Source organism: Cyanistes caeruleus, chromosome 2, assembly GCF_971803275.1.
Source record: "Cyanistes caeruleus chromosome 2, bCyaCae1.hap1.1, whole genome shotgun sequence".
NCBI lineage: Eukaryota > Metazoa > Chordata > Aves > Passeriformes > Paridae > Cyanistes > Cyanistes caeruleus.
In genome coordinates this window covers 11,161,716-11,184,426 of record NC_141702.1, presented here as the reverse complement: position 1 = coordinate 11,184,426, position 22,711 = coordinate 11,161,716, and the positions used below count along the sequence as shown (strand labels likewise).

General features: G+C 37.3%; 1 long non-coding RNA gene across 1 annotated transcript; it reads left to right on the top strand.

Moving 5' to 3' along the window:
* The first annotated feature begins 5,914 nt into the window (after positions 1–5,914).
* Positions 5,915–13,883, top strand: LOC147654606 (uncharacterized). Its single transcript, XR_015282504.1, has 2 exons — positions 5,915–6,024; positions 12,325–13,883. It is a non-coding gene; the product is annotated as an uncharacterized LOC147654606 (long non-coding RNA).
* The last annotated feature ends 8,828 nt before the right edge of the window (positions 13,884–22,711 follow it).

The window sequence follows — 22,711 nt, the reverse complement described above, 5'->3', positions numbered from 1 at the left end:
CCCAAGGTTTTATTCCTTGATAAATTCTTTTATCAAGTACCACATTGTTTAATATTCAGGTAATCCACCAAAGCAAAGTTTAGACTTTATCTGAGAAAATAAGCAAAGTCAATTCATCCAGGTGATTTTATCATCTAGAGTGACCAATACTATCAACAAGTAAAAGAGACCTTCTGACTCATAAGGCTGAAATGAAAATACGTCATGTCAAAGATAATACTTAGGTAAGAAGGAGACTCAAACCATTCTTTTAGTTATCACAATGTCTTGATTAACCCTTTTGGGGAAGAATCCCCATCTTTTTACTCCTTCTGCTTCTCTCTCACTTTCTGTAAGTCTGTCTGCTCCTGTAGCAACACAGCTTCTCTTACCAAATCAGCACTGGACTAAACTCCTTCTTCCTCAATGGGGTGGAATAAAGTCAGACAGTGTTGGCTGGTACTGGTTGTGTATAGACAAAATAGAGATATTATCCACTCCTTCAAATTATATTTCTATACAGCTTAAAAGTATACTGAGTTTCTACTTCAGGTGCTTCAAATTGTGTGAGAAATAAGAAGTGATTTTATCACAGCACTAGGGAGATATTGTTTCTACAAGGTTTTCACAGGACTTCATCTACTGTCTGGTAGCTTTATTACATCAGGAGAACTCTCATCTAAGAGTGATGAGTATCAGCCCATGAAGCCACCACACTCTGAAAATCCTGCTCAGCAGAGGCAGTGGAAATTCACTGCTGCACATCAAAGCAATCTGGCCAGAGGGAACTGGGTAACATGCTGGAATATCTCGCCCTTTGAGGTAATTAAAAATCACACATCTGGGAATCCATTAATGACACAACTGAGATCCCAAAGGATAGAAGTCATTATGTGTGTGAATCATGCTCTGCCATCCTCAGTTTTAACAATCATTGATAATACTCCTTGGATTGTCGGAAGATTAAATCCACAATGTGAATCTCTTTAGTCATGATCTGCTTCCTGATTGTGTTCCAAGGAAGGACTTCTGTGCACTGAGCCAAGCACTGAGCAAATTTTCAAATTTTTTCTGAATACTTTGTACCTTGGGAGTGAGCTAAAGACTAGATTGATTTACACCTTTTTGACACAAATTGGCTTCTCTCTGCTTTTGCTTTTCTAGAAAGAAATCCTTAGGGTTAAAGTAACCAAAGACACAGAGATAGAGAGCAAGTTAAAAAAAAGAAGAAAGGAGGAAATATTTTTAAATCTAGTAGAGAACAAAAGAGAAGAAGAAAATAAAAAAGAGAATGTGAAAAAAGGAAACTATTCTTAGTAAACTGGACATGGTTCTTAAAAAGCAGATGAAAGCTAAGCCAAAGATTAAGAGAATAGCTCAAAACCAGAGTCCAAAAGGTTGTTCTGCACTTCTAGGCAAGATGATTGTGCTCAAATATTTAGAAGGAAATAATGAGCTGATGAAGTACTGCTTATTTTGACAGGGAGAAAGCAACTATTCAACAAAGCAACTATGACAACCCTGTCAACTATTTGTTGTGTTTTCCTCATTACCTTGTCTCTGCTCAAAAAACCTTTTATGCAGTAAATAGAAAACCCAATTAGGTATGTTTATTTTGGATTATTTCGTGAACTTCAATTGAAATTCAGAAAAGTTTATGAAGCAGACATCCACTTAAGTTACTATGTATGTAGAAACCACATTTATCTCAGGAAGACCTAAACTATAAATGCTGGCATATAGGAAGATTGTGTGTCTCAATATACATGCTTAGTCTCTCCTTGTCTTCCTCCCCAGATAGTCCCTTTGGTTGTTACCACTGAGCAAACCTCTGAATGGATGTGTTTCTATCCTGATCTAGTAGTGCTGGTCAGGGAAAACATCGAAATCAGATTTATTTTATTGTTCAGCTTTTTTAAATGCCTGATCAAAGGGCCAAATTGGACTGTTAGCATTTCTGGAAACTGGTAATTTTGCTTTGTTTACATTGTCTATGTTGGTTTTCTTCACCTCATCATGACTCTATGGGCTGAGTAATCAGGACACAGCATTATTTAGTTGTGGCTGTGAATCGTGCATGATGTGAAGCAGAAAAGTTCAGCTCGCAGTGCAAGCATCACTTCTCCCTGGCAGCACCATGACAAGGACTGGAGCTGAGCACATTTGCAGTGAGGCCAAGAGTTTAATGGATGGCAAAGATGCCCTTCCTGCACTCACTATGGTATGTGAGGTGCAGTGAAGAGGAGATTGTGGCCACACAGCTGCTGCTACTCCTTTCCTTGTTCTGAGAACATCTGGGGAATTTCTGTCTCCAGACATTTCCAACTGGCACTAAAATGTGGGACTGAGACACACAAACCTGTGCTGTAGTGTGCTCTCCAGGCACACAGACTGAGTGGATTACAGCTGTTAGGGAATCTGGACAGAGGCTGTAGCTGTGGATTTTGGATTTTGGCTTTTAGGTGGATTTGGATATCAGCAGTTTTAGTCCAAAAGACACTTGAGCTGACCAGAAGAAGTAATTTATTGATTTAGTGACTTGAGGACCTGTGATTAAGTCCAAACATCCAGTACAATAAGTCACTAGTTCATCAGTATGATAAATCTGAACCAATCCAGATACCAGAGTTCACAGGAGAAATTATTGTCCATTTCTATGCAATAGGTGTGCCAGTGGCACAACTGTGACAGAAGGTCAGTATTAGTCTCAAATAGCAGTGATAGTGCCCAGACTGAGCCTGACACATGCAGCACCTGCAGCAGCACCTCAGCTCACATCACCACACAGCAGAACCATGGAGGCCTTGAGACTGCTTCCCTTCTTCATGAGCAGGGAATCAAAGAGCATACCAATGGATTCCAGGATGGACATGCAGGGGTTTTGTCTGGCATGGGAAAAGTGCACACAAATAAAAAACAATCTCAAGAACAGAGAATGACATTGACAATAAAGTTCAAAATATTTATTTCATGTTTTAACTCCCCACAGCCACTTGCTCGCTCCTCAGGATAGGAGGGGAGAGAGAATCAGAGTGGTAAAAGTGAGAAGACAGGTGGGTTGAGATAAAATATTATAATAATTACAAAAATAAAAATATTATTAATAAATGAAAAAGCAAATAACAAAAAGGAGAAACAAACCCCAAGAAAAAGAAGTGATGCAAATAAAAAACAATTGCTCTCCACCAGCTGACTGATGCCCAATCTTCCTGAGCAGCAGCCCCTGCACCACCTGCCCCCTGGTTTAAATGCTGAGCATGACTCTGGTCTGGGATATCCCTGGATCAGCTGGGATCAGCTGTCTCTGCTGTATCCCCTCACAGCTGCCTGTGCATCCCCAGCATCATTCTTGCTGGGGTGAGGAGTAGAAAAGGCCTTGGTTCTGTGCTCAGCAACAACTAAAATATCAGTGTTATCAATGTTGTTATCATCCTTAATCCAAAACACAGCAATGTGCCAGGTACTACGAAGAAAATTAACTCTATTCTGGCCAAAACCAGGACAAGGAGTCTTAAAATATTCTCCCAAAGTAAACCAAGATGGATTCTCCTAAGAATCAAAAATTTCAAAATAGGGACTTTTTTATCTCTTCTGTAAGCCTGAGGCTATGTCTCCTTTAATTAAATGAACCAAAGGATAAATGCAGTGTTAGTAGAATTTTCTTATCAAATGCTGAATTTAGATTTCTTCAGAAAGCTTAGGATCCTCCTTGGCTTTCTACTCACAGCTTAATGGCTACAATTAAACACTTCCTTCAGTCAGGCACGTAGGCATGGCCAGAATGAAGCAGAATACTGCAAAGCCTCCAAGCATACAAATAGCTTGTTTTAAAATCCTTGCATTTGCTGGAGCTCTGGGGTCATGGCTGTGTTCTGTTGCCCTCTCCTGTCACTTCCATGTCCTTACAGCAGTATTGACTTCTACCAAAACACAAGATTATGAAAATCACATCCAACTGCATAACAACAGCCACCACCCTAAAATTTTTCTGTGGCTGTACAGCTTTTTTAAAAGAGCCTTTGAAAGCTCCCCTTCCTTTCTTCTGTATTGCTTTGCATAGTAAATTAATATTAGCTATCACTCTGTGTATGGCTTTATGTCTCTGTGTTTCGAAAAAAAGGGGTACAATGATACTCTGATCTTCAGATATTCTTATCTTTATTATAAGAGCTTCTACATAAAATCATGAACCCATAGAAACAAGAAAAAATTCTCCTGATGGCTCCAAGGATCTCAGGCTTTTACTCCCTGGCACTAATGAGTGATGCCTAAGCATCTAAACCCAGCTGAAATAACTTATTGGAAATTGTTTATAGCCACGTTGCTGAGGGTGGATTACACAGCTCAGTAAAGTGCCTCCAGTTTTCATGAACAAGTAAACTCAAAGTTTTCAAGCTATTAAATTTGCTGCACAGATCCAGGAGCACTGCAAATAATGACTTGTTGCTACTAGTGGAATTCAGATTTTGAATCCCATAAAGTCCATGCTTAGGCCATTGGATCAAACTGACTAAGACAACGTTTTCCAGGCAGTACTTGGACAGGAAAATTCCTTCCCTCTCCTTAAAAGTTGGTATTGATACTTCTTATTAACGATGCTAAAGTAGAAATTGTCTAAATTACTGCATGGAATGCAACACATTCAGGAAAATAATTTCAGTTTGAATATAGTGGGTTGTTTACTTTTAATGTAGTTCTGTGGAGAACACACACACTTTAGAGCCATAAAGTGTACATTGAAGAGTCCATCGAAGGGCTGACTGTGTAGAAATGCTCATTTTTAAAGACCACATCATAGATTGTATGTTTAATGGAGAGCACATGGACAATCAACTCAGCAAGGCTAACAGAAACACAAAATGAGCAGAATATTCTTAATTTTAAAATTTTTTAATCCTGCAAAGGGAACTATAAAACTCAAAAAAAAAAATTTAAGAAATTAAGTGGGAGATAGCCTTTACCTCTTCATGACTTTCTGGAAATTGACTTATCCTGTCTGTAACTTTCCTCTTTAAAATCTTGATTTCTGAATTTTGTTAGTACTTTCCCACTGTGGAATAGAGAAGACTTCATGTTTTGCCTGGTTTTCTCTCATAGCTGTTTCTGTTGTGTGCTAAGAAACACCACCACAATTTATGAAATAGGTGTTATTATATGTGAAATAGAAAATTCTTTCTCAGTGTGTGTGCAAGGGTCTGTAGTGTCTACATGAACTTAGCTCTTTAGAAGAGAGTCTCTCAGGATAATTTCTGGTACCAAAGGGAAAATTTTTATTTCATTTACACTGTGGAAAAACCAAAAGATTTCCTTGAATTCAGTGCAACTTCTGTGATCTTGTTTTCCACCTACCAAGCTATGGGTACAGGAAACCAGGAAACCATTCCTCTTGCTCCTGTTGATTCCTATTGCAGAAAGAGTCCAAGGAATTCCCATCTTGGATCAGTATGATAATAAAATGTTTTAAAGAAATGAGCAGTGTCAGAATCCAAATCTGAACCCATTGTATTTTTTTTTTTCAATAAAATTCTCCAAAGTTTATTTTATTTTATGTTAGTATGTTCTTCAAACAATATTCTTTTGAGCTCATTCTCAAAGAGAGACACACCAGTTTCTCTAAATGGTTATATCTGAAATTCTGAGGATATCTGTCCTTTTTTTTTTTTCCACGAAGTGCAATCATGATTGAAACTATTGAAAACAATGAAAATACTTCAATAAGAAAATAGTGGGAAGAGAGAATTAAGTTTGATGGTCTCGGTTCCTGGGTTGAGTTGGAGCAGCACCTACAGGTGTGATGCACAGTTTTATCATGGGGCTTTCCCTTCCATTAAGAGGGTTTTGCTTGCACATGAAACCATTCCCAGCTGTAGCAGCACAGCGGCAGCGGCAGCTAATTACTGATGTAATCAATGGGAATGTAATCAATCCGATCCCTGGGTTGCCTTCCCAAGCCCGGGGAGCACCAGGCTTGGGAACACCACTAGATGGAGATGTTTTCTCACGTTTGCCTCATCCTCTGGCTCTGAGGGGCTGCATTTTCTTACTGTGAGTATACTCATTTTTGATGACTGTACATTAAAAAGCTCAAAAACAAGTTCAAGTAACTTTCATTTATAAACAAACCTCATAGTCCTGGAATATTTACACATGGAAATGAAGACTAGAATTGATGAGTTGTTTAAACTAGGTGGAATGAACAGTGTTGTACAAGCAGCCAAAAAAGATTGGAAGAATACCTGAGACCTCCATATTTTTGTGTAACAAAATGAATTATTACTTATTTAGCTTATGTCACATGGTGGAAAACATCTTTTAGCAATATATCTTATCTACAAAGCAGTTTTCAGCTCCAGAGTATTTAAACACATTTATCCCCAAGGAAAAAATTCTAAACAGGATATGGGGTGTGGGCCATTGCTGAAGTGACAGCTTCTATTGTCTTTCTACCCTCATCTGTATTAAATATAATGGCATGGACAGAGACTGATTTAGGAACAGCTGAATAGCTAAAACAAATAAGGAGATCCTACACAAACCATTCTATGATGCCATAATCCAGAAAGACCTGCTATTCAAGTGAAGCTGGAGAGAAAACTGATCACTGATAATCCGCAAAAAATTATTAAAATAGATTTTAAGATGCATTTTCAGTCAAAACAATGTTTAAAAACACAAATATTTTTTCAAGTTTAATATTTCCTACATATATTCTTAATAAATGTTGCATGAAACATTTTTTTCAAAACAAAACCTAATTTTTTTTTTCTAAAAATTTCATTGCTGGCATTCAAAACCAAGTTATGATTCCTAAAGTAATAGAATAATCATAGAATCATCACTAAATCATCACAGAATCATCATAGAATGGTTTGGATTGGAAGAGACATTAAGAATTGTCTAGTTTCAACGTCCCTGCCATGGTCAGGGATGCCTTCCACTAGACCAGGTTGCTCCAAGACCCACCCAACCTGGCCTTGAACACTTCCAGGGATGGGGCATCCACAGCTTTCCTGGGCAACCTCTGGCATGGCCTTATCAACCACAAAAGGAAGAATTTCTTCCTGATCTCTTCTCTAGGTCTGCCCTCTGTCAGTGTGAAGCCACTTTCCCTTTTCCTGTCACTTCATGTGATATCACCAAATCATTGTACTTAATTTCTGAATAATTATGCTTAAACACTCAGGTTGTAACACGTATCTGCTTTCTCTTTTAATTTCTGTATCTGTTAGGGAATAATTGCAGTGCAAAAGGCTTTGTTGCCTTTGCTCCATTCTTTGATTCTGCTGTGACTGCTGCTGCTGCCGTAGCACTTGGGTAATAAATAATGATGACAGTCTCAGACTGTCTGAAGGGGTCAGACTAATACCTGTAGGACAAGTTGTGCCAGGGGATATTTAGATTAAATACTGGGGGGAAAAATATTTCCTGAAGAGGTTGTGAAGTATTGGAATAAGGTGCCCAAGTAGAAACAACATCCCTGGAGATGTGACACTTAGGGACAAGGCTTAGTGGACCACAAACATGGGAGAGTGCCAGGGTAGGAGTTGGACTCAATGTCTTAAAGGTCTTTTCCAACCAAAATGTTTCTCTGATTCTCTTATTCTTTGCTCCTGGCTACAACAAAATTACCTTGGTTATCTGTACAGTAGCCCTGGTCACACATTCCCACTCAGACTGTCTGCAAATACATCACAAGGGGAATGTGGGAAAACTAGAAACACAATGAAATTTTCTTTTAAATCCCAGTATATCTCATATAAGAATGGAACTTCTTTCTTAAGGCTTTGTTTTGTTATGGCTTTTTTTCTTTATTTGCATATTAGTGACCTAAAACTGAATTAATGTTGCAGAATAAGAATTCTCATATGAGGTTATTGGAAGCTTTACCCTCCAAAAGCTAGTTTAGCCATTCATATTACAGAATATATCAAACTGAAAGCAGATCCTCGAGATTTGAAGCTTCTTTTTAGTAAACAGAAAGAGAAATAGACAATTGTAGATAATTCATGCTCTGGCTAACTTTGTTAGTACTTTTGTGTTAATAGTCAGAAAACAGAGAATATGGTATTGCCTGTACTCTGGGCAGTTCTTTACTATTTCTTCTAAGCCACTTAATAAAAATGTACATCCCAGACATCCCTGTCAGGGGCTTTTTATTCCAATAATGAGAATTAAGGGTGTGTATACAACCCCAGTTGGAGAAACCATCTGCGAAATATTGATGGCTCAGAAGCAAATTGGAAGCTCAGACAGTGCATCTGTTTGAATACACAGAAAAAGGCTTTATTCAACTGCAGAGGTAAAATGTAGTATTTTCCAATATAGTTAGGTGCTTTTACTGACATTCAAAACCCAGAAACTCTAATTACAGGAGGACTTTGGTTAGCTTTTCTTTTTGAAATTCCTTCATTCTCATAGTGTCTTTTCTTCTTGTATGTTCTGCTATATAAAAATTCTAAAAGAGAAAACTGAAGTGGAACACAAACAAGAACTATGCATTCACTCATTTGTAGTTTCTCTGAATTCAGCTAAATACTGAACTACTAAAAAACTTACTTTTAACATGTTGCACTAAATCAAAGATTCCTACTGAGTCAGAAGGCATGCAGTTTATAAATCAAACTGTAAACATGGATAAGTAAATCTGGGCAATATATAAAAACTCTGGAGTTAGCACATTTGAAACAGAAGCTTTAAAAGTAAACCTTTATAAATCAACTCTTAAAATCAAAGTGAAAACAATGATTTTTCTTGTCCTATGCACCAGGGAAAGCTACTCCCCAGGCAACTTGTGTAGATAAAGGCTCCTTTTCTAATGCATGTTGATGTATTTATGTACAGAGAAACTACAAACCAATGTTAAGCAAGAAACATAAAAACTCTAAGTACCAATCCAGAAACATTTTGACACCAAATAGTTTAACAGTTGGATAATTCAAGAGAATTATATCCAATTATGTTTGGATAGACACAAGGTAGGGCATGACCACACAGTAAAGGACAGTCAGCAAGGGGCCTTCATCTGCTATAAATTATGAAAAATTTAATTAGAGAAAAGTCATTAATCCTAAAGTGAGTATTTCCTACCAGTTCATACAAAGCAGCTTTTAAATGCTTATTAAACTTTCAGTATCAAGACCTACACGTTCATGTCTGATTGGGAAACTTTCTTGTAAGTTTGTATTTAAGTATACATTTGTATGGTGAGTTAAGCTCTGGCTTTGCAGGGTCTGGTATGGCTTTTATTTCATTACAGTTCAGGCAGCTTTTCAGGGGCTGTGCTGGCAAATGAGGTGTTAGTGTTCAGATGGACTATAAAAGAACATTTTACACACGGCTATAACATTACTTTGTAAATGATTTTGTTCTCCAAATTTAATAATTTTTCTGGAACTCTCAGTTCCTCAAGGTCAGAAATTTCTCCTTCCAGACTTCCAAACATTATTAGAATCAATATCAAATGAGGAAATTTATGTAGTGAATAAGGAGGAATAATGATAAAATTATATAGTTACTAATAGGTAAAAGGGAAAGACATTACTTTAGAAGGTTCTTTTTCTTTATATTTTATAGTGAGAAGCTGGACAAAAGTGTATCTTTTTAATTTGAATTTCACTTCCAGGATTGACTCAGTCATTCTAAGATTTGTAATGTCTACACGTATATACATATCTATGTGCATACATGTGTGTGTATATAGATATTTATATACAGCTGGCTACACCAGGCCATACATTAACAGACCAATCTGTTGAAGCAACACAAACTTTCAAATTCTATTTATGTTATACATCCAGCTTTATCTTCCCTGTGAATTACAGCCTTTCTGCAATTTCCAGATGTAACTTCTTTCCTTCTTTCAAGATTAGTAATGAACCAGGTCTAAGCTTCCTTTAAGACTGTGTTTTCATCAAGGACCTGCCAAGGCTGTTCCTGTCAGAGCCCAGGCTCATAATGGAGCCAGGAGGAGCCATAGGAGACCAGAGGACAGAACACACTCATTGGAGTGCAGCTGTCTGCTGCATGAATTTCCAGAGAAGATTAATTGGTTATGGAATCTGACTGTCTTTTGAAAAAAAACCAAAAAACCACAAAACCTGCAATTCCTTCCACTTTGATAACAATTTTGCTACAATCAGTTCTACATGCACAATATAAATCACATATCCACTGTGCTTTTTTTATTTTTTTAATCCCATTCCAACAGAGAATTCTATATCCTAGTAAGGGAGAAGAGCAAGTGTCCAAGAAACCCTTTAGAGGCTTTGCTATTGCCCTGTTTCGTATGGAAGTTTCCGAGTAGAGGATAGGCATCCATATACTAGAAATTCTTTATTTTGTGTACCCAATGCATATGGGCACATATACAAAGTTTTATGTGGTCAGAGTTTAAAGTGTGCATTTGAACTTTATGTAGAATTTGATATGTGGATTACATTTGAAGGCACATCAGAGAGAATTTAATGTGTGTATTCAATTATTGAGTGGTTCCATACTGTAGACATTTACTTAATTATCCTTAAACTGAAGCATGTGAAATAAAGGTTTTGGAATAAAGGTAAACTGTGAAACATGAAGCTACACTTTAAAATTGTAAAAACAGAAATAGAACTTTTTTTTTTTTTCTTGAGGAATTGTTATTTTCAGTCTCTGCTAAAGAACTGTATATCCTATGTAGACATCATCCCTGCACAAGACTCCTGAATTGAAAAAGAATTCCCTCATGGCATATTCAGCTCAGTGCTCCTCTTTGGAAAATCAAGTCACAAAATATTGGCTCATTATTTCAAATAGCTGATTCTTTCAGCAGATCAGAAGATGCTGAGCTATCCAGCTGATACCAAGATTGTGTCAATTCACTTGTGGATAAAGGAAAATTCACTCGTGGATAAAAAAGTTCTGAATAATGACAAAGCATTTCAAAGATAATACTTTGGTACAAAGGTATGTCAGAAAACTAGTGAAATCAAATTAATACATTTTTTCTAATTATGGTTTCATTGGAATACTAAGAATTCTGTGTGACACTGAACATTAGTGCCCATTTTGGTGAGCATAAATGTGCTTGTGGTTTGTTCCTTCACTTATAGCTGACCTGCCCTCACTGTCTAAACTGAACAAAACTATCTCACTCATGGGCATCCAATCTGTCAAAGCAACTAAATATTAAATGCTTTCCACACAGTGCTTGGGGATTTTGCTATTCCTATATTTCATCTCTTTTTCCTTACATTTACATTATATACATAATTTTGTGCTTTTTCTTTGGACCGTGGGCTATGTTTACTCATGTCTTTAAAAACATGCATAGCACAGTATATTTTAGGTCTGACAGAGGACTTTGAACCCCTTTCTGCCACAAAAAATTGTGATTAACTAATTGATAGATTACTAATTAGCTTTTGATCTCTGCATCTAGTTGTACAATTTCTCCTATATAAAATGTTACATAGAAGTAACAGAACTGTCTTTTTTTGTATTTGTCCTGAATTAGTACAAAACCAGATAAATGTTCATCTTTGAGTAAAGACACACTGGCAACCCCAGACAAATAAAAAGAAAACATCCTTTAAATCAGGATCTGTGTCTATGTCATTAAATTTATGACAAATGAAGTTAATTTCTGGAAACTGTGAACTCATTTTAATTTCCTAAGTTTCCACCATCTCACTGGAAGTGGCTTATTAATGCTCCTCCTCCTCTGAACTCCTGTAGCAGGGTCCAGCAGGAGTCTGAATGACTCTTCTCTCACCTAGATCAAGCCCTTGTCTCCAACTGTTGGCTGGGGTGTTTTGTGTCCCAAAAAATGGTGGATGAGGAATGAAAAAATGAAACCCAGACAAAGCAGCTACATGCCATTTACATTTTCTGATGTAGAAACTTCACATCAGGCTGGTGAATCAAGGGCCTATCCACATCTTGGAGGAGTGTACAAGATGTGTCTGCAGCATCCTCTTTATTGAGGAACCTTTCTGTGTTCATTACTAACAGGATCCAAATTGTTCTCTGTAAATGTGGTCCAAGCCATGCTTTGGAACATATGTGAAAAATAACCTTTAAAAATCACTTGGCATTTAAACTATTTGCTTCTTGTGGAGTTGAACTACAAAGGACTTTTTTTTTGGCCATAAATTGTTTTTAGACCTAAGAAAAAAGTTAATGCCAAAATTGATAGGTGCACATAAAAATTAGTGTGTTAATATGTCATCTCATGATAAGAAGATAACCTATGAAGAGCCCATACCAAAGTGTTTCTGAGGAAAAGAAATGGTTCTGCTGAAATGGTTAATTCCTCTTTTTCTCAGGATGAATAGGAATTTGAAAGAAAGGATTCTTCTTTTACAGATTTGAGGATCACAGTCTGGCCTGAGATTTAGAGGATCAAGACTAGAAAGAAGCCCCTTCCTCTCAACAACCTTCACCCAAAAACCAGCTGCAAATTCCTAAATTCAACATGAAGGCAGAGAAAAGGCATGGAAAGAAGAGGAGAAAAAAAAAAGAACTGAATAAATCCAGTGAGAATTGCAGTATACCAGAGATCTCATGTAAACATTGCTGATGTTAAATTTCTATTTGTGTTATTTTATAGACTTAGCAGATATGCCAGGCAGACAGATTTCTGAGTGTTTTTCTGAGATGAACATTCAAATATTTTGAGGTCCTGCCTTCATCACCTAATATTCAAAATCTGTTGGATGGTATTGAGACCAGGCAAATGTATAATGTACCACTGGAAAAAAAAAAATGCAGCCAAAATTTGACCCAGGTTTTTCTGCTTAGTTAGTTATCTTTATGAGGACCAATCTGTTTCAATGAAAATCAGTGGGAAAGATATTGTATACACAGGTTAGGCCCTTCTAATAATTTTTAGCAGCTGAATAAGAATACAGGGTATAATTTTGGAAGCTGAGATAAAGTATTATAATGGAACAAGACACAAAAAGATACTTAATATGCTGATTTTCTCCACCTTTTCTTCAGCACAAAGAGAAGCTGCCAAGAATAAATAGTGGAGATTGTAAGAAATTCATGTTTCTAAAAGTATATAGTTTTAAAGAATGATTGTAACAGCCAAAGGAAAAGCAACCAGACAAGCTCCCCACAGGAGACTGGCATAGTGATGGTGGAAAACACAGATGAAACGTAATTTTATTTAGTTGTCAGTTGTCCTGAAAGTCTTGTCTTCCAAAATGAAGCCTTTCCTGTCAAAATGTCAATAGACTAAGGTGCTTTTCATGAGTGCACCTACACTGTCGATTTCATCTGACATTTATACAGTGCCAGGCATCACAGTGTTGAGATGTGACAGCTTAAGCAGGCATAAAATGTGGACTTTTTCAGGATTTTGATTTTCATAATTGCTTATCCAGATGTGTGCAGTGGGTAAGAATGGAAGATGATCACAACCTCTTCACTGTAGATTGGCTCACGTAGGAGGTGGAATGCTGGGTGGTGGTTCTCATTTCCTGCTGCATTTTTATACAAAGCATCTTTTTTTTGGTGGGTCTTCTGCCAAAATTCGATAGATTTAATTTCTATAGGCCAAGTTCTGATCTTTTTCTAAGCAGGGGAGGTTTAGACATCAGAGCTACAGAAGAAGCTGTGCAAGAGTGTGAATTGAGTCAGAGTGGGACTGTGGAGAGAGTGGGACTTGCTTATGATCTCAGAAACTAAAGTGGATGTCTTCCGAGTCTGAATATGGTCTTACAATTTTTTGTGTGTTTTGTTATCCTGGAATCAAGAGCAACAGGCTAAAAATCCATTTCAATTTATTAATGATGTTAAAGGACATTGAACTTCGCTGAATGGGATATTGGATGAAAAAGTATGGGAGGACAAAATACATCAGAATGATGCATATACTATGTAATATATATTTCTTTTTAATAGATATGAAGAAATCTCAGAAGATGTGGATAAGTATCACTAAAAAGTTTGGATTGTTATCCTGATCTTATCTGAATCTTAAGACTGAGCTGGAAATCTCACAAGAATGGGCTTTCTCACAGTATTTCAGAAAGTTCCAGACATCCTAAATACCCATGGTATTTCAACAATTCTTGTTTCAGCCCTGGCTTTACCCTGGTGGTATAAAGAAGCACAATGTGAAAATTAAGGGGAGGGTGGGAAAGAAAATGTAACCTTGTAAATATTAAGAATTCTAGCATATATAGCTAAGGGAAGCAGTAGCTGAAGAGTCCATCCCAAGGGTGAACATAGTTAATGAAAGGAGTTATTTAATAGGGTAATAAAAACTTGAAACCCAACCAAACCAAAAAAAAAAAAAAAAAAAAAAAAAAAAAAAAATAAAGGCTAGGTTAAAAAATGTAAAAATTAAGAAGAACATGAGTGAAAGGGAAATAACTTCCTGATAACATTTTCTGTTTAGTAGAAGAGTTGTGTCCCAAAGAAAATAGCAAAGGTTCTATAGATTAGGACTTTCAGGGCATAAACCCAAATCCTTTGAAGATAACAAGGATCCCATGATGTGTAAATACAACCCATACTGGTTTCTGAGCACAGTCAGTGTAGTATGAGAGAAACTAGACAGATGGCTACCTTTAGAACAGACATAATTATATTGCATATTTCTTCCACAACTTTTAACAATAAAAGCTATGGTTTTAATGGTTTCCATTCTCACCCCTGCCTAGAATCACTGACAGCTCTTTTGAGCTGAGGGTGAGCTCAAAAAACTCTATTGAGTTCTAGTGGAATATAGTTACCTAATTCACAGGTTCTAGTTAGAAACTGCTTAACATTTGAGCACAAGAAAGATCGAAAAAGCACTTCCCCAAAATAACAGAATAACAGGGTTCAGGAGCAGAGATTTTGAGGTGCTCAGTTTAAGACCTCTGAAATACTGTGGCTTTGACTTCTGCTCTGATCTGTGATTTGTGATCCTCTAATCCCATGGAGGTGAAGAGCTCAGCAGGATTTACACTGCCATCCAGAAGAGCTCAGACCAAGATGGTCTGGGCTTGCCAGCACAAACAGATGCAAAGGTTATCATTAAAATGGTGCAGATGTCTGTAAATATTGCTGCAAACACATGCTTTTCTTGACTCTTTGAAAAACTAATTTCTGATCAGTTAACTGTGTGAAAGACAGCACGCAGTTTCAGTAGTTTATTTACTTCAGCCTTTTGAAGGTCCTGTGGGTAGGTAATAGCTCAATAGCACATGTGGTTGTGTTATCCAAGGATACTCATCCAGTTAAAGGCATAGCTGACTGGCAGCCGATTTACCGTTCTTGTTTCTCCATCACGCAGCTCAACTCTATCTCATCATAAGTCAAGTGAATTGCTTGTGGTGTGCTCGGCAGATGAATCAGCACCAGTGATCTTGCAGCTGGTTTGTATTTGACATCCAGGTACAGCATGTTTGGATGTAATTGCCAGCCAGCCAGCCAACACTGGATTTTGACAGGGTCCTCAGACAGATGTTTTACAGTGAGCTGTCCACATTGCCTTCCAGGTCATTCTTATCTGCCATGTATAACTAGGAGGGGCACAGCTATCCTTGAGATACTGCACCTACTGTGAATATGGTCCTATGATGTGAAAGCAGCAACCCAAGGAGCTGTATTGAGAAAGGCTCTGTGTATCATATCCTGCTGGAACTTTAACACTCAGAAGATAAAATAGGTGGTGGCTAATAAATAATTAATTAATCTATTAAATAAATAATAGAAATAAGTGTTTTCCTTTAAAGGATTCATTCAATTCCAAAGACAGAAAGACTTGCACACTAAGTAAAACCCCCCCTTTTTTTTTTTAAAGTCATCTTCTTGATAAATATGATAATAATCTAATTCTTAGTAAGGCTACATAGTGAGCATTATGGGATAGCCTAGATTAACAGAAGCCTGGATAGATTATACTGCCAATTTTACATCATCTTGTAATTGTACTGTATTTTCTATTCTCAGGGAGAGAACAGTAAAACAAAAGTAGTTTTTCTCTTACGTATCTTTAAATATCTAAAAACATTTATTCTCATCTATTCCAGATTAGAAACCCAAGTCCTTTTCTATAATCCACAAAGAGAGGAAAGAACTTCTAACATGTTTCACCCCATCTCTATCAGACATTTCCTGTGTATCAGATAGATGAAAATATCCAGAGATGGCTGCTCCTCCATCCACAAATATAATTTAGGTAGAAGTTGAGCTTAGGGAAAGAAGCAAATATTTCAAATGTCTAAGGATGCCCATCAAGTTTCTTTTGACACAGTGCCTAACTCAGCAGGTGAAGAGAACGGATGTCTCAGAGCATTAGTCTGTAAATCTTCATGTAATCATCAGGTTTGTTCTGGCCCATGGTCACTGTAGGTTTTCATTGACTTGAAATAATGGTATTACTGCAGCACAGAACTGGAGTCAAAGAACAATAAATATAAATCACACTCTGCTCTTCAAAACCAAAGATGTATAGGGGTTTTTCCCAATATATATTCTCTTCTAAACAGCTTCTTCTGATTCTTGATTTTGCAAATAACTTATAGGATAACAAGAATCACCATACCTTTGTGACTTATGTTCTGCCACAATAAATCCTCATGCTTCTGGTTTTCCTGTCCTTCCCAGTAATTCATTTTCCCTGAAGCTGAAATGTGAACTGGTGTAGGCCATTTTTCCAATTTGTCTTATGCAAGAGTTTTTGGACTATCAAGGTCAGCAGGACAGAAACATACAATTTCTGTACATTAAGGTTTCTTGCAACCCCAATCACTCAATGGTTCTATATTTCCCACAGTGCTACAGACCACTACCAGTATTTGCAAACACGAATTATTTGTTCAGAGCTAAAGCAAACTTCAGATTGCATTCTCTGACAACAGGCCGTGTTTACCTTGCTTTTTATTAAACCTTTCAGACACAATTTTTGTTTCCTTCTTGCTTCTATTGTCTATTTGGAAATCTGGCAGCAATTGGAAAGATTTCCAAATGGAACGTGATACTCATGCAATCAACCATTAAAGCAGTGCTTAGCATATCTCTGGTAGCAATAGCACGACCCTGTATTTGTTGGCCTGTTTTAGATCATGCATCACTTGGCTATGCAACATTTGAGAGAAGTTCAAAATAGTTTTTACTGAGGATTGTTGCATCAGAGTAATGCAAACTTGCCGAGAGACAAATATTGCAGTATTCTTTATTTTTAGAAATGTAAAAACAACCTGTGAATTGTATATTTCTACATCTGTAAAATAAAATGCACATACTTATCTTTAAAATGTAAAAATGGGAAATTAAATTGCTTCATATCTTATTAATTTAAGTGTCGCCATTATTGATGTTTTAAATTCATTACCCTTGTGCATAAGGGAAGGGAACCCACAGAAATTCCTAATCCTGTAACATCAATAACCAATATAGTGATGACATAAATATCAAGGCACCTACAGGACTTCCTGAAACGGGACTGGTAGTAAAGTAAAGGATTATCTGTGACCCTCTACAAATCAGTTTTGACTTGTGCTGAAAATAAATGTCTGGAACTTTGCATTTCTTCTACTGATACTGTACATCTTATTTATATATTACATTATAGAACACTCTAATTCCTATAGAAAATGAAACTTCGGAAAAACAGCAGCAGCAAGTAAAATCCAGAAAGGAAAAGCAATTAATGTAAATTATATGGTTCTATAACTGTAACTGCATCATTTCAGTTGGCAGGCTTCCAGTTTGGAGGGCAAGTCATAATGTGTTTTGCAAGGATTTACTTTTATTAGTACAAGAATAGGGCCACATCTCAATGCAACTAATTCCAGACCACCATTTTGACACAATCAAGGTAAGACACATCTGATTTACTACTAAATGTTATGGAAAAGGTTACCAGACCATTTTTATTTACCTAATAAGTCAGTACCCTCTCTTTAATGCCCACTTTTATTGGAGAGATATATGTATATTTTAGTTAATCTAAGTAAAAATTTCATAATTTTTAGCATGGAAGACAAGGCCTGAATTATTGTTTGAAAACTACATTAAATAGCTATTAATGTATTTATTTCTTAGCATTGTCTTAGTCTAAGTAAAAGTCTCATCAAGAAGCAAATACTGCAATAGACTGACTGCACAATATGACTACTGTTACGGTAGTTTAAACGGAATTCCAGTAGGTTAAAGTTTCCTCCAGTACCTCTGGTTTTTTCATGTTGTAATTTCAACAATATACCTTAAGAGACTTTTTTTTAAACCATCCTCATGGACCAATTCATCTGCAATTTGCTATACTTGGTAGGTTTAAAAGCCCCCATATGTTTAAACTGTAAGAAAAAAAATTCTGGACACATCAATAAAAAGGTAATATAATTCAAAACAGCTGCATGTAACATGCCATTACACAAACTGATACCACATTTTACCCCTGTTTTGTGCTATTATCCTACATTAATCTTCAATTCTGACTGTAAATGTTTTATCCCAAGAGCAAATAAAGAGTAAAATTAATTGTATTAGAGAATAAAGGTATTTCTAGCTATACAAAAACATCACAACTGCTGTACTATTATTTTATCAAATCCTATTACTTGCATTCTAAAATACTGTGTAGGTATTGGAAGTATGTTATCCAATAAATATTATGATCTACATTTACATTTAAATATCATTATTTATATTGTGTGATGATGTATCTGTTATACAGCAAGGAAAAACATTGTCTATAAATCATGTCAATCAAATATTTGGTGTTCAAAAATTGATGTTAGCCATTCAAAATATAAAATCTTTCCTAAATTATTAGCTCTTGAAAATTATCTCTCCGCAATCTTCCCTATGATTTGTTCAAAGGGTTATGGCTTAATTACTTGACTTAAGGAGAATACTATTTTAACTTTTTGATTTATCTTTCCATGATTATTTTATGACAAAATTGTACACTATGTCTTTGGAAAGGACCTCATCATGTTCCCATGCAAATCATCTGCAAAATTACTATTGGCTACTGTGCTACATAATTATACCAATTTAATCCCTAAACAAAATTTCTCTCTTGAACAAATGAAGTGTGGCTTCTGGACAGAAACTAGTTTTTCATAGATCTTTGACTGCACAAATACCCAAGAACAGTGAATGAAAAAAAGCTCTAACAGTCTGAATTTATTTTTGTAGCTGATCACAGACTTTCCTTATAGCAGTAATTTTAGTTGTTTCTATAGTTAGTTATCACATCAAAGCAGGAGATGACTATTCAATACAACCACATTTTTATGGTAAACTTAAGTTTATCACTGCATTTCCTTAGATCAACATCCCCTTATAATGGCAATGATGAGGACTCAAACACACAATTTGCTGATGAAGGTAGAATTTCTTGTATTTACTCATTTTGTTTGCTCTGGTGAGCTTGATTTGGAGGTGGCATACCTGTACCTTGAGGACCCACAGTGCAAAGTTGGTGAGGGACTCTCAAGAAACCATACTAATTGGAGACCAAGTTCTTCTGCTGCCAGCTCAGTCTTCTGTTTAGACTTCCCTTCTCAACAGAACCTCTCACAGCCCCCGTGAACAGCACAACAGTCTTGGTTTAACCATGAGGTTTTCATATCATCAGTGCTCTGGTGAGGAACTTGTACCCCTCAAGTCCTTTGTCTCATGAGGACACCTCTATCCTCACAGTGCATCGGGTTTTGTCCTGTATGGTGACCCCACACCAGACACGGGGAGACAGGTCAGATACTGTGCCAAATCTGGATCTTCCCCCCACCTGCATCCCCCACTGAGAGTGATACCCACCTTTTTCCTGTCTCTAACCCAAATGCAAATCTCCTTTCTGTTGAAACACAAGCATATGGTCTCAGCATGAACCAAGCTGTAAATGTTCTTGAGATGCAGCATGGACATGAAGATGATTTGTATGTTATCCCACAGAGGTCTGTGAGCAAACCACTCAATGTTTTTTTGCTCCCCTCATCTCCACTGATATCAAGGAAATGTTTCTGCCTCCATTGTCCAAACATGGCAGGACAAGTCTTCATTCTGCCAAATATTTGGTTATATGCCAGAAGAAAAGCTACTTGTACCTGGAATATTACTTGTAACAGAGTTTTTTGCTCTAACACTAAATAAAAAAATTAAATAAATATTTACTTTTCCAAAACAAAACACCAATCCATTAAAATAAATGCATATTTATTTTTCTTCTTAATGTTGTATTTAATGTTTGGGGTGGAAAGGCTTTATGCACATCTGTATATAACGAACACTTAAGGAAAAGAGTCCAGCAACTTTAAATCATAGTATAGACAAACCTTGCACTCAAGTTAATCACACACTGGCACAGAGACACGTCCTTTTGTTCTCTGCACTCACATTCCAATATAGATCCTGTATGGATTTTGCTCACAAGAAATATTAAAGCTGTAAACTTTTCTTCCCCTCCACATTCCTACAGGCCCATAAATAGGGTGGCAACTAAAAGAAGTGTATGTCAGAAATACTCCAGCTGTTCCCCACGCTCTGTGCTCATTCCTTTTCCAGAATACTCTTCACCCAATCCTCTTTATTCAAGACAAGCAATAAAAATAACAGCTAAAGTGAAGAAAATTTCTCACAGAGACTTTCATGCCTTCAGCTAACACTCTGCTACAGCCTCCCACAGCCCTTTTCTAATTCATCTGTGAAATGCACACTGTACTGGTGTCTGAAGATTTACCCTCTTCCAAACACTGCCCAGCTGCCAGCCTGTCTTCTGGCCCTCACAGCCCACTGAGGTCTGGCTTTAAGTGTTCAGCTGCTCTTGCCAATGCTGCTCACAACTTTTTAGCTCAGTTAGATCTATGAGCCTTCCAGCCTTGGTTTCCCACACCCTTGATAAGAGTGTTTTCTACCAGCCAGCCCCTGATTTTCTGCCCGTCTCCTCCTCTTCTTCAGCATTTATTCAAAATGAAAGATGTTCAGAAGGAGTGCCAGCTGGAAAATATTTATTTAAAATTCAAGCAGAGAGAGGTTTAACCTAAACTTCTGCTTCCTAAGGTGTCTGCCTTCCATTTCTACACAATTTTGAAACAGTTCCAGTGAAGCACATGAGTACTCTGATCTTGAATGTCCCAGCTAACAGTTCTCTTTTTCACCCTTGGTAAGGACAAGACTCATAAGCTCAGGTCACACGTTTGTACCTAGAGAAACTTGTGCAGTTATTGACCAGCATGAGGGGGAAAATTAGCTGGGGAAATACAGTAAATACAAAAAGGGAGCTGGAACTTTCAGTGCCAGATTTCTGGACTGGTCTCTTGTAATTTGGCAGCTTGTAGACACCCAGACAGCTGGTTCAGTCTGCCAGGCTCTGTTGAACAAACTCTCTGCCTGGTCCAGATGCTGCACCTCTCTGCTTCTTCAGGAATCTGCTCTCAGGAAACACATATACATGGATTTATCCTGTGGATTCCTTTCATGAGCCAAGGTTATAAAGGTTCACTGCCTTGAAGGAAGCCCAAAGGCCTGGCCTGGAACAAGAACCAGGATCCAAGAATGTGACTCAAGCTGTTAGGAGAAGCAGAGGATCCTCCTCAAGCATGTGTGCAGTAGAAATGGTGGAGGGAGAAATTTTGCAACTAAAAGCTGTTCTTACATCACTAAATCAAAGGCAAAACTATGAGTTGTTAAGTGACAACATTTGTCCCAGTGACCATGAAAGCTGTTGCAGTTGTCCAAGACAAACACTTTTCTTCCATGAGTACTTTAGGCTGTGGGCAAAGAGCAGAATCCAGAGGCCAGCTTTGGAAGACCTGGATTCACAGTGGTACTTCAAAATCCACTGGCAGCACTAAACAGGTTTTCAATTTAGGGATACAACAGGGACTGAGGCGTTGCCTACCCCAGACCTCAGCTAATTCTTCCATTACAAATCCTGTCCATCTCTGGCCACCACAGAAACCCATTGAACAGAGACCTCCAGCACAGAATTTACAGCCTGATTAACAGTTTATGCTGACTCTAATTTAAGACTTATGTCTGTCTGTCTGGATAGCTCACACAACTGACATGAATAAAAAAACTCAAACATTAAACACAACACTCCCTAAAATAAATGTCCAAAAGAAAAGCAAATATAGGGAGCTTTTCTAAACCTTTTCCTCAGAGACATGCTTGTCTAGAGATGCTCCTGTTGCTTGGCATCTTTTCTGTCTCTGACTGAGCTGGATTTGAAATATTCCAGACAAGTTCTTGCAGGCATCTTCCTAAGGATGTGCAAGACAAAGGATGAAAAAGAGTGGACAAATCCTAAATATTCTGAACCCATTTTGCTTCAAGTATAAGTGATAATGCCATCATGCTCCTCTCAGGGCCTCCTGATTAAGTCATTCCCATAGCTCTTATCCTCTGGAAAGTCAAGGAGAAATCAACAGAAGTCTGTAATTCTCCAGGAAGTCAACCCAAAAGGCACTTTGAGTATAAGTGAGCCAGTTTGGAATAAGATATCATTAATGTTGATCCAGAACATTAAGATGACCAGAGGGACTGTTCTGGATCTAAAGAGAGAGGCAGGGGAGAGGAAGACTAAAGGGGGACAACCCCAAGTGTACCTGTCTGGCAAAGTAATGGTCTTTCAGGGACGCTTTCCTTAGCCTCTCAGGTATTGTGTGCATCATGTTAAACAACAATCTGAAAAGCAGTTATGTCCCAATGTAGTATAGAGATGAAAATACAAAGTATTTCTGTGCTGTGTGTCAGTCCTCCTTACTCCTCAAGCTTCACACCTATTATAAGCATTATTAGT